Source organism: Dermacentor andersoni, chromosome 6 (genome assembly GCF_023375885.2).
Source record: "Dermacentor andersoni chromosome 6, qqDerAnde1_hic_scaffold, whole genome shotgun sequence".
NCBI classification, from domain to species: domain Eukaryota; kingdom Metazoa; phylum Arthropoda; class Arachnida; order Ixodida; family Ixodidae; genus Dermacentor; species Dermacentor andersoni.
The window spans coordinates 151,763,965-151,777,836 of NC_092819.1; positions in this window are offsets into that span (position 1 = coordinate 151,763,965).

The window sequence follows — 13,872 nt, forward strand, 5'->3', positions numbered from 1 at the left end:
TTGTGTTGTAGACAGCAAGCAAATAACTCATATAGGCCCGACCCTTTGAGGAGACATTCGAGTGACAGTGCGAAGACTGCAGTTTCACGTATCCGTCACACTGTAGATAAATCCATATTGCGATGTTCGGAGGCTGCTGTAAACACAGCGTGTGGCGACGTAAACGTGGGCATATACTGTGCGCTTGCAGCGCTTGTCGTTTGCTACGCACACGCTCGCCAAGTGACGGCGCCCAGAGAGGAAACGGGGAAGAAGCGTGCGTGTGCGTGCGGCCCCACCACATTCCCTCGGGCTCTTTGGTGACGCACTGGTGATGCGCCGCATGAGACGCTCAATAAAATTGCTTTCCATCTATGCAGGCTAGATAATATAATATATTTCTGCCTTGTAATACTGAACGCTGACTATTATATGGAGAAACGCATGGCAGTAGGGTTGAAAATATTTTGCGATGATTTTTAATCAAAATGTGTTCATTAATTAACGCATAAGACAATTTTATTTTATATCGTTGTAGTTGAACGCATAGTTTAGTAAACGTTGGCGTATTTCAACTGCATTTAGTCTAATATAATGGAGTGACATCACTTTCGTGCGTCGCAGGGGTCGATTCTGTGAGAAGTCATCTGGGGAGCTGCGCGTTGCACGAGACGATGCTTTTTTTTTTCTTTTCCAACGAACATGTTTCTCTTTCCGTATTTCTGTCGTTATTATACTTAGAAGCTCACTATACTCCCCCTCTTTACTTGCTGATTTGCCGAGTTCTTCCTTGGCTCTTGTGACTATATTTGTTATTTGTTCAGCGTTCAAATTTGGACTGGACATTCTGCATTCCTTGCTCTTTTTCCCAACTACATATCGAATTTTCACCATAATGCATTTATGGTGCCTCCCTATGCTCCCTTCGTTGGCAGACGGAAGTGACGAGATATCAGCACTCCTTATAGGAACAAGGAAAAACGCAGGTTTACTATCGTAGGGCATTGTCTTTATGCCCCCAGATCACAGGGTAAGGAGAAGAAAAAACGGGGAAGTGAAAGTGATAACCACCAGATACTCGTGATAGCTGCCGCGCGCTGCGTGCGCGCTGACGTCGGAACAAACTTCTCCGCACCGCTCCCCTATCTAAGGGGAGAACTACTTGGGAGGCCTTCGGATCCAAGTGGACCTCCTCAGCAGGGGAGTGGCAACAAGGGACGGTTGGTGTGTAGATGCAGGCGACCCTGCTGCAGGTGGGTCATCTGCTTCTGGACGGCCCATGGTGCTTTCCGACCGGATGTCTGTGGGACGCTGGCCTGGTTAATTGGCCAATGAACTGTCCGAAAGTCGCATTTCGCCTTGGTACAATTTCGCCGCGGTGCACGATCTCCCCCGTAGCGCTATCTGCCGTTACCATCCGGGCGCCTTATGTTTCCCGGATCGTGGCCCGGCGTCCAAGACTCCTTTTCCAAAGTTACGTACGCACACTGGATCGCCTGTCTGCAAGAAGCCGGGCACATGAGTATGCCAGAGGTTACGTTCGACCGGAGCAAGAGGTACCACAGCGTTGTCTACTCTAGAATGCGGCTGCAACCCCACCAGCCGCTTTGCAGGTGTTTCCCCACAGGTCAGCGGGGTCCTTCGGTAACTATGCAGGATCCTTGCTAGACGTGTTTGTAAACACCCTTGCCGGGTTTTCTGCAATCTCTGCTTTACGGTTGGCACAGCCTGTTCTGCCAGTCCGTTTCACTGCGGGTGATACGGTGCGATGTGACCCGCCGTAGTTTTGTCAGTGGCTATGGTGTTGGGCTTCTGAGAATGAGGTCACGGGATTGAATCCCGGCCACGGCGGCGGCATTTCGATGGGAGTGAAATGCGAAAACACTCGTGTACTTATATTTAGGCGCACGTTAATGAACCCCAGGTGGTCAAAATTTATGGAGTCCTCCACTACGACGTGCCTCATAATCAGAAGTGGTTTTGGTACGTAAAGCCCCATAATTTAATTTTTTTACTGTGCGATGTGCAAATGCACGATGTTATTAAGCCGCAGGAAGTCGGCGAAATCTTCCGCCGTGAACTGAATACCATTATCCGACACGATCGTTTCTGGTATACCAAATGTGCTGAACGTGGTGCGCAATGCCTCGATGGTTGAGCATGCTGTGGCACTTTTGATGAGCACAACCTCAATCCACTTAGTATGAGCATCTACTAATATCAGCAACATGCACCCTTCAACAGTACCGGCGAAATGTATGTGCAACCTCGACCAACGTCGACCCGTTTCCAACGAGGGCACCGCCGCCTGTCTAGGTAGCATAGGAGCTGCTTGCACGCAAACATGACAACTTTATACGAGACGCCTATGTCAGTACGATTCACGGGTACCAAAACAACGAACGAGCTAGTGCTTTCATCGTCCCGATTACTTGATGCGTGTCGTGCAACAGATGTAGCATTGTTGTTCTTGCCTCAATGGGCACCACCACGCAATGGCCCCATCTACAGGAGTCCGTGACTAACAGTCAGCTTGTCTCTTCTGTTAAAGAATACTTCCAAAGGCTCGTCCTGACTCGCCAAATGCCACGGCCAACGTTCTTGTGCCCATTTTCGCACCTTGCTTAACTCTCTGTCTTTCGAAGTCAAGGCCACTAGCTGTTTGGCTGAAATCACCACATCGTTGAGGCTGTTCGTGAGGACATATATATTCACCACCGTTGCAATCTTCAGATTCATCGGGATGTGTCAATGTGGTTACTGGAATTTGGCTGAGTGCGTCGGCTAGAACAGGCACCTGTGTTGGATCTTTGTGCTGGATGTAGCTGTAGGCGCTCAAGATCAGGGCCCAGTGCAGCATCCGGCCCGCAGCAATGGCAGGCACAGGCTTGTCGGGATGCAAGAGGTCCGCAAGTGGTTTGTGGTGGTTGGTTATCAAGGTGAAAACTCTGCCGAGCAGATAGGCACGAAATTTGAGCGCACCAAATAACAATGCGAAGGCTTCTCGCCCTAACTGTGAATAGCTCCGCTCCACTTGGGTGAATATGCGGGTACGGATGCCAACCGGGCGTAAAACATGGTCGCCCACATCATGTGACAGCACCATGCAGATTCCGGCTGACGATGCATCGCACTCCAGAATTAGTGGCTTGTCGCCGTCAAAATAAGCTAGCCACTCGGCTTCCTTGAGCCTCGTCAAACGCTGCCTGCTGTGTGTGGCCCCAGTGCCATTTGACATTTGTGTGGAGAAGTTCGTACGGGTGTGCCATCACCGAGGACGTGTTATTAAAGAGCCCCTGAAAGGGTTCGGACAAATTGTGTAGACGCATAGGGTACAGCTAAAGTTCATGCACCACAGTTTGCGTCTCGTATTAAGAGAACTATGGATGATTACAAGTTACCCTCCTCCGTAGTCATGCATTTTCCCCTTAACTCGTTCGCCGAGTGATCGGGGCTAAGCTCCGCCTTCACTGGCTCTGCGTCATGATGACACATTGTGTCGTCGACTTCCGCTTCTCTAGCCCCTGAACCCCCTGAACAGCTTTCAGGCCTGCGCGTCACGTGATCTGACGTCGACGACGTCACTACGCTCTGGCTGGGAGGGCCGCGAGCACTTGCTGCGCGCTCACCTATTGGTAGTGGCTCGCCTCGCGAGAACTGATGACACATACAGGTTCGCACGATTTATCAAGGTAATTGTAATAATTGATACCACGAAGGGAATTATACATATTTATTGATCACAGCCCCCGCAGGGGCGTCTGCGTCAGCAGGAGTTTGGTGTGTTGCGACACCACGTGCCCGAGCACACGAGGGTTGGACCCTCCCGCGTGTAGCCGTGCGCGGCTTAGCCGTGTCCGGGAAAAGGGGGATAGTGGGGGTTGAGCCGATGCCGGCTGTTCGGACCGTTAAGGCCCCCCGGCGGACGCAACACACCTCTTTGGCCTTTGCTTCACGTAGACGGCACCGCCGGACTGACCTACCCGGGGGAAATCGGCAGTCGCCTCTTCCTGTCTCTCTCTCCTCAAACCTTTGTCTTTATCTCTCACTTTTTGATCTTTCATGGCTTCTCTTTGCCATTTACTTCCTTTCTCCACGGCGGCGAGGGTTAACCTTGTGTGGCTATCCTACCTTGGGTACACCATATTTGGTTATAGTGACGGCGTACGGCTGGCGTCGTGTAGGCTTGAACACAAGCTTTGCCGCGTCCCCTCGTTGGGCTCCGTGGTGGGCGGTCGGCGCTGTTGCCGAACATACACATTTTCCTATGGCAGCACAAGCCTCTGTTGTCTATGATCGGCGTTTGAAAAGATGCCGCACTGAAGTGCCATTCCAATTCTCCTTTCGAAGCAATGCTCAATCTTTCCCGAAGTACTATGTAGTCCACAGCGAAACCAACATGCCAGTAAGAAAGCTGTCTCCATTCCTTGTAGCCAAATGCCTGAAAGATAAATCGGACCGACATACAAAGCCTCCAAAATGTCTAGCGGGGACCTCCTCCTAGAACTGAATGATAAACATCAAGCAGAGAAGCTCTCTGAACTTACCAGTATTGGCGACGTGACAGTGACTGTTTCAGCCCACAGAACACTTTATACAAGCAGGGGAGCAATATCTGAAGAAGACTTTATTGGTTTAAGCGATGAGGAACTGCTAGAGGGTTTCCAGGAAGAAAATGTTACTAAAGTACAAAGAATAGTAATACGCAGAAACGACCAAGAAATCCCCACCAAACATGGTATACTCACCTTCGGAACAAGCGTAATGCCTACTTCACTCGATGCAGGTTATGTCAAAGTCAAGGTGAGACCATATATCCTGAATCCAAGAAAATGTTTCAAGTGCCAAATATTTGGACATGCTTCACATGCATGCCGAGGGCAAACAACTTGTGCTAAATGCAGCTCCAACGGTCACCAACCTGAGAATTGCACCTCTTCACTACATTGTGTTAACTGCAAAGGAGATCATCCCGCTTACTCGCGGTCTTGCCTTTGTTGGAAAAAAGAAAAAGAAGTAATTGCACTAACTCTTAAAGAAAAATCTTGTTCTTCGAAGCCAGAAAGCGACTGTCGTACCTTTCGCGACGCAGTTAAGCCGATGTGACGAAGGTGGGGGCATCGTCACAGAGGCCAGAGGAGTCCTGCGAGCCCACGCACAGTGGTCGCGTAGTGACGCCTCCCGCCCCCGTGGTGGAAGCAGCCAGTGCTGCTACATCACCTTCACAGGCCCTGAAGACACCAGTCCCGCAGGGCCTGGTGTCTCAAAATAAGAAAGCGTTAATCTAAAAGTTATCGCTCATTTGTATTAGCCTTTTAAATCCATGTCACCTATACCTCACCTCTTAATTTTTCCGTAGTGCCATTTCTTATCTTTCAATTTTAATATGGCTTTTATTATCCATTCAAATTGTAGGGGGCGTTTACACAACTTGGGTGACATTAAAGACATGTTAATAAACTTCTCTCCTGTGGCCCTGTGCTTACAGGAAATAAACCTAGGCGAAAAACACAAAAAAACATTTTAGAAGGTTTCACTGTTGTACGGCGCGTCCGTACTCAGGCGAGCCGGCTGTCAGGTGGTGTAGCCATTGTTCTGCCAGGTGGTATAGCAGCCAGAGAAGTTCCCATTACCACTCACATAGAAGCCGTTGCTGTCCCCGTTTTACCTCACAAAACCATCACCATTTGTTCAGTATACATTCCGCCGCATTGACATTTTACCGTAAGAGATCTAGAGTTAATTTTAAACCAGCTACCTGGACCATTTTTAATAGGCGGTGATTTTAATTCACATGACAAGTTATGGGGTAGTAAAACTACTGACAACAGGGGTCAAACGCTTGAAGATTTTATCCTAACAAATGACATATGCCTTTTAAACACCGGTGAGGCAGCTTACTGCTCCCCAAGCACAGGAGCTATGAGTTGCTTAGATCTGGCACTGTGCTCTCCATCTCTCTTTGGCGATTTTCAATGGAGTGTTAGTGACAACCCCTATGGTAGTGACCATATGCCTGCTATTATTAAAAGAACATTTCCTTTTCCTACAGTACCATTAAGACCATCCCGTTGAAAACTCCACCTAGCAGACTGGCCTCTCTTTTCTGAAAAGGCTACCATGGATAACATATCAGATGAGTTAACAATAGATGAAATGAATGAGAAGATTACCGCCTGCATACTCGTTGCAGCAGAACAGACAATCCCACAATCCTCTGGCTTCTTAAGAAAAAACCTGAATCCCTGGTGGATGAAGGAATGTACGCAAACAAAAAAAACTACAAAACAAAGCGTTGAGTATGTTTCGGCGATACTCAAGACAAGAAAATCTACTCTCTTTCAAGAAATCAAAAGCGAAAGCCAGGTACACACGCAGACAAGCAGAAAGACAGTCCTGGAAAAATTATGTTTCGTCTATAAATAGCTCAATAACATCCAAACGAATGTGGCACCAGGTTCGTCAGTTTAGACGCGACTACGCTTCTTACACTATCCCCATACTATCACCTCCAGAGACGCAAATAAATATAGAAGAACAAGTAGACACGTTAGGGCAACATTTCCGTGATATATCAAGCTCGAAGAACTACTCTGCTGCATTTCTAAAACATAAGCAATTAGCAGAAAAACTAAAGCTTCCAACCACAGGAAGTTCAGAAAGACTGTATAATGCCGCTTTAACACTTCCAGAAATCAACAGAGTACTTACCAGTGGCAAAAGAACAGCACCCGTTCCGGACAGGGTGCACTATGCAATGCTAGCTCACCTATCCCCTAAAGCAGTTGAGACCTTGCTTCATTTCTTCAACATAATCTGGGAAATGGAAAAAAATGCCAAAAGTGTGGAAGAAAGCCATCATAATCCTTATCTTGAAAGCTGGAAAACCTCCCACAACAGCAACCAGTTATAGACCCATAGCACTCACAAGTTGTCTTGCGAAGTCCTATGAAGCCATCCTCAAAATAAGATTGACATACGTCCTTGAAACGGAGAACCTGCTAGATAACCATCAGTGTGGATATAAGAAAGGTTGCTCCACAATAGACCACCCAGTCCGGCTAGAAGACGAGATACGTGCGGCCTTTCTACACAAGCAATATTGTCTCACAGTTTTCTTTGATCTTGAAAACGCGTATGACACAACATGGAGGTTTGGTATCTTAAGGGACTTAGCAGATTTAGGAATCCGAGGTAGAATGCTGAAATGTCTAGCCGATTTAATGTCGGACAGAACATTCCAGGTGCGTTTAGGAACGGCGCTTTCACGTGTATTCATTCAGGAAAATGGTGTGCCAAAAGGATGCTTACTAAGCACGACACTCTTTATTGTAAAAATGAACTCTGTTAACAAAGTCATTCCCCCCTCTGTTATGCACTCCATATACGTCGATGATCTGGAAATATTGTGCCGCGCGTCAAACTTACGAACATGTGAAAGGCAGCTCCAGATAACAAGGAATAAACTAATGGAGTGGGCTGAGAAAAATGGCTTCCGCTTCTCTACTCAAAAAACCGTTACAGTGCTATTCTCGCAAAAACGAGGATTGTACTTAGACCAGGTTCTAAAATTGAATGATGTCGCGCTGCCGGTAAAACAAGAATTTAAATTCTTGGGAGTAATCTTTGATAAAAACTAAACTTCCTAGCCCACATTAAAACACAAAAGATTAAGGCAAGTAAAGCATTGAATATCCCAAAAGCTTTGTCTCATTAGCACAGGGGTTCCGACCAAACCTGTCTTTTACGTATTTACCGGTCTCTTGTGCGTAGCCTTCAAGACTACGGCTCCGTGGTTTACGGCTCAGCCAGGCAGTCCTACATCCAACTACTTGATCCAGTACATCACCTTGGATTGCGACTGGCAAGTGGTGCCTACAGAACGTCACCCATCCAAAGTTTATATGTTGAGTTTAATGAACCCTCATTACAGCAGCGCAGAGCATTACTCACATTTTCTTACCTACTCAGAATTCAGTCATCACTGCAACACATCTGCTACCACATCGTCACACAGTGCAACTCACGCTTACACTACACAAATAAACCGAACATGATTAGGCCGCATGTCCTGCGGTATGAGCAATACTGTCGGGATTATGACATTCCTCACGAAGTCCTCCAGGTTGCCAAGAACCCACAACGGTTGGCCCCGTGGTACGATTTTACACAGTTGTGCGACTGTACATTAACACATTTAAAGAAAAGAGACACTCCACACGAACACATCATACAAGAATTCCGTGCTCTTCAGGACAAGTACCAAAATCCCATGGAATCCTACACGGATGTCTCCAAAACAAAAGAACACGTGGGTGTAGGGGCTGTAACAGAAAATTAGGAAAGAAGTATTCGTCTACCAAAACATGCTTCTGTTTTCACTGCTGTAGTTTATGCTGTATGGGTTGTAGTTAAAACGATTATCACTGGCAAGCACAAAAACACAGTCATATACACTGATTCGTTAAGTACACTGAAGGCTCTAAATCTCAAATCTGAGTGTGAACCCCTGTTAGGGGACATACTAAACATGGGCGCGCTTAACAAATATGGGTGATCAATCCGCTTCTGCTGGATACCAAGCCATGTTGGGATACCAGGTAACGAAGAAGCCGTTAGATGTGCATCGATGGCAGCATACAGACATAATAAACACAACACTTCCATATAAAGATAGTATCCGTGCCATTAAGAAGGCCTTAACATCAAAGTGACAGCACGAATGGGAACATCGTAGAGAAAACAAGCAATATCTCACTAAACCCCTACTTGGTGAGTGGAAGTCGTGCAACCACCAGGAGCGCTTCTTTGAAGTAGTTCTATGCCGACTACGCATTGGACACACACACCTCACACACAATTATCTACTTACAAAAGAAGAAGTGTCAACATCTGAAAAATGCCAAGAACAACTAACAGTGATGCATATATTACTCACATGCACACACATTGAACTACAAAGACGAAACCTTTTGCACAACCTATATCAAAGGCACATACCTTTACATCCTGCTTTAGTTTTCGGAGATGATTCGATAATCCCATTACCTGACCGGCCTAAATTCTTAGACGACACTGGCTTTTTAAACAAAATATAGATGAACATGGCCCTTTTCGTCTTATATAGTAATATAAAACGCCTCGTGTTTGGCGCAGCATAGCCTTAGCCGCTTTTGAGCCACTAAACCACATTTAGGTAACTAACTAACATATTGATCACAGCAGATACTGTCTGCAAATATATTTACCACTACACAATGTTCGCCGCTGAAATGGTTGACAGCAAACGATCTCCCGCTGTAATATAGACACATGTTGCCTTTATACTGTATACTCTAAGATCATAACTGACAGCCAAAAGAAGTCATTGCACTGATAAGAGGCCCGTACAGTAACAATACCCGAAAATAGCCATTTGTTTTTAATATAAGCACTAGGAGCCTCAGTATAACGACAGAAAGCAGAGCATAGCACACTGCAATGCCAAAGCCATGCCAAAAGTTAGAACACGAAAACAACACGGCAATTTTAATTGCAGGTTAGACAAAAATATTGTTACTAAGAGTTGCGAAGAAATGGTTTTCTTTACAAGAGATGGACGATGATCGAGCGTGATAGTAGCGCACCTTGGCCTCTCAAACTCCTCGTTCTCTTCGTCTTCTCTTCTTTCTTCTTGTCCGTGCCTTTCGTATCTGTTACATTTCCCCGCAAGCAGACGAAGCCCGTGGGGCGAGTCAGGATGGACAAGCAGGGTAGCAAGGCTTCAGGCGAGCAATATGAGTCAGCTGAGTTCTGCTTGAAGGCCGACCATTGCACAGTAGGCGAGCTATGACGTGAGTGAGTTCGCTCAGGCGGTCCACAACTACAAATGGGCCTGAATATTGTGACAAGCACTCTTGGCACAATCCACGCTTGCGTTGCGGTGTCCAAAGAAGGACCAAGTCACCTTTTTCCAGCAATACTTGTACGTGACGGTCGTCGTATCGCTTTTTCGAACGACTTTGCGAGGCCAGAGTACGAAGACGAGCTATTCGACGGGCTTCTTCGGCGAGACACAAAGTCTTCAATACAGAATCGTCCCTGTGCGGAACGAAGGGTAAAAAAGTGTCCAGAGGGCTTCGCGGTAGCCTTGCATACAGAAGATAGAATGGGCTATAGTTCGTGGTTTTGTGTTTCGCCGTGTTGTATACGTAAGTGTTGAAGGGCAGCACGTCGTCCCAGTTCTTATGATTGGAGGAGACGTACATGGCAAGCATGTTCGTCAGCGTTCTGTTTGTCCTTTCAACGAGGCCATTGGTCTGTGGATGATACGGCGTGGAATGACGGAATTGTGAAGGGCACAAACGAAGTAACTCTTTAATGGCATCAGCCTGGCGACCACGGCGACTGGCGACCACGGTCGCTGATGATGGCACGTGGTGGGCCATGACGAAGGACCACAGAACGCAGCAGGAAGACCGCCACGCAAGCGGCGGTGGAAGATGGTATGGCTGCAGTTTCTGCATACCGTGTAAGATGGTCTACGCAGACAATTATCCAACGGCCCTTGTTGTTAGATAACGGGAATGGACCCAAAAGGTCAATGCCTACTTGCTCGAACGGCGTACTGGGCGGTGTCAATGGCCAAAGGGGACCCGGGGCTGCGGTGGTCGGTCGCTTGTGACGTTGGCACGTTTCACAACTAGCGACATAGCGCTTGGTTGTTTCGTACATCTTGGGCCATTAAAAGCGCTCCTGCGTGCGGTGTAGCCTTCGTACGAAGCTGAAAGGGCCGGATGTCACATCGTAATGCATGGCGCGTTGAACGTCGGAGCGAAGACTCTCGGGGACAAGCAGAAAACACGCTCCATGCGCGGAGTAATTAGTTTTGTAGAGTAATTTATCACGAACAGTAAAGCGACCGCTGCCTTGAGGAGCATGGGCGGCGACAAAAAGCGGACCAAGGGTAACATCACTCTGTTGTTGTCGCTGAAAGCCTGTCGCGTCAGGGAACGTAGAAGCAACAGCAGCGAGACAGTCGTCAAAATTCTCAGCATCGCTGTCGGTAGCCGCAAGAGGAATCCGACAGAGGCAGTCTGCGTCAGAGTGACGACGGCCACTCTTGTACGACACCACAAAGTCGTGTTCCTGGAGGCGCAGCGCCCAACGTGCGAGGCGACCAGAGGGATCGCGCAAACCGACCAGCCAGAATAAATAATGATGGTCGGTCATAATCGTGAATGGTCTACCGTAAAGATAACACCGAAACTTCTGTATGGCGAAAACAGCTGCTAAGCATTCCTGTTCCGTAACCGTATAATTGCGTTCAGATTTGCTCAGGCAACGGCTGGCATATGCGACAACATGTTCTGCGCCACTGTGACGTTGTACAAGCACCGCTCCTATACCAATTCCTCTAGCATAAGTGTGAACTTCAGTTGGGCAAGATGGATCGAAGTGACGCAAGAGGGGTGCTGACGGTTGTGTAAACTTCAGTTGAAAGAATGATGCGTCACACTTTGGTGTTCAATTGAAGGATGCATTTTGTCGGAAAATACTTGTCAACGGGTAAACGATCTCGGCAAATCGGGGAACAAAACGACGAAAATGCGAACATAGGCCAATGAATGAGCGAAGTTCTCGTGCTGATTGCGATGGCTTGAAGGAGCTCACCGCTTCAATCTTAAGAGGATCGGGTCTGACGCCATCCTTGTCGACTGAGTGTCCCAGAACCAATGTTTGACGTTCGACAAAGCGACATTTTTTTTAGTTTAGAACCAGTCTAGCTTTCTCGATGCAGTCTAGAACAAGGCTGAGGCGTTCGTTATGTTCTTCAAACGTGCGGCCAAAGATTACAACATCATCGAGGTGACACATGCATAGCTCCCACTTTAGACCACGTAGTACTGTGTCCATGAATCTTTCGAAGGTGGCAGGAGCATTGCAAAGGCCAAAAGGCATAAGATTAAATTCGAATAGGCCATCTGGAGTAACAAAAGCGGTCTTTTCCTAGTCGGCAGGGTCCATAGGTATTTGCCAATACCCCGATCGCAAATCAAGTGTTGAGAAGAAGCAGCGTGTAAGCAATCAATCAATTCGTGGTAGTGGATAGACATCCTTCTTCGTCGCTGCGTTTAGACGCCTGTAATCCACGCAGAATCTCCAGGAGCCATCTTTCTTTCGGACCAGGATTACTGGGGCTGCCCATGGACTAGACGACTCTTGAACGACGCCTTTGTTCATCATCTCCTTGACTTGCTCTGCAATAAATTTTCGCTCGGAGGATGACACTCAGTAGGGCTTCTGGCGGATGGGGTGTGCTGAGGCGGTATCTATTCTGTGACGAGCGTGGGACGACAGTAAATGAAGGGGTGCATCTCCATGCGTGAAGCCGAATGCAGTCTCATGCCTGGCAAGGAAATGTACCAGTGCTTGCCGTTCCGATGTACCGAGAGCCTTGCTGATCATGCCAAGCATTAGCTCTTCAAGATGACTATTATCGCAAAGAGAGCAAGCTGTTGCGACGTCCGTAGTTAGTGCCGCTATTGAGTTACATGCGGCTTCATTGAAGAGAGCGATTTTCATACCGCGAGGAAGGACAACCGGCGTGGCGGAACAGTTCAGCGCCCACAATGTGGCTACTCCTTTCGTCATGCACACGGCCGAGCAGGGCACAAGTCTGTCTTTTTTAGCTCAGTTTATGCGGAGGCCTAGCTACAAGGTCAACACAATCAGCGTGAACAGTAGTTGCAGAAACACGAGCGGGCGTCAGGCTCCACGATGGTGCAATGACTTCATCAAGAACACTGAGTGTGCTGTGTCCCTGTCTTCACCACGCGGGCTTTGTTCGGAATCTGCTGATATAAATGACTTGTTCAATGATATTTCGCCACAAGCACAGTCCACGGAAGTGCCGCACTGTTCAAGAAAATCGATGCTAAGAAAAACATCGTGCGAACAACAAGAAAGAACAAGGAATCCCGACACAAATCTTTCCCAGCCAACAAAACACTCATAGCACAAGCACCAAGGGAATGAAGCCACTCGCCACCTACTCCTCGAGTAGGCGGCGAGTGGCTTCGAGTGGCTTGGAACCGTTGTTCCAAGAAAACATAATTTTGTGGCCTAGAGGGTTTTTGAAAGCCGCCTACTCCTCGAGTAGGCGGCGAGTGGCTTCGAGTGGCTTGGAACCGTTGTTCCAAGAAAACATAATTTTGTGGCCTAGAGGGTTTTTGAAAGCAAGGCTCATCACAGACACAGTCGCCCCAGTATCAACTAATGCCATGGTCGGTATTCCATCAATCAAGACATTCACCTTGTTTTTGAGCATCACAACAGGCAGAGGTATTTTTTGCAAGGACCGTCCGGCGACCTTACCTCCATTGGCCACGGATGCTAGTTTCCCGGCGGCGGTGACGAAGAATGGCGCAGCGGGGACGGAGAGCAACGGGGACGGTTTTTTGGTGGCGTCAAACTCCGCTCAGAAGCTGGCGAATCGCTGTGTCTGGTCTCGTCTGGGAAGTGGTCCATTGGAAGCAAATCGGTCGTCCGCAAGTCATATGAAGTACGGGTTCTGGGTGGCGAGAACACCGGTGGTGCCCTACGTGATTGACAGCCTTGGCGGCAATACCGAGCTATATGGCCCGTGGAACCGCAGTTGTAGCACACGGGAGGGTCGCGGCTCACAGCATCTTCCTCGAAACGGATGCTAGGCTGCTGCGGGCGGCGAGAATGTTCGTTATCATGTGGATAACGTGTCTCTGCCGCTCGCTGAAATCCGTTATATCGTTTATAAGTCACGTCGTGGTAGTAGGATCGGTGCTTTTCTTGTCGCGTCCTGACAGAAGTCACAGGGCCTCGGGGGTAAAACGTGGCTGCTCTCGTTGTGGCCGAGCGTCATAAGTAGGGCCTCTG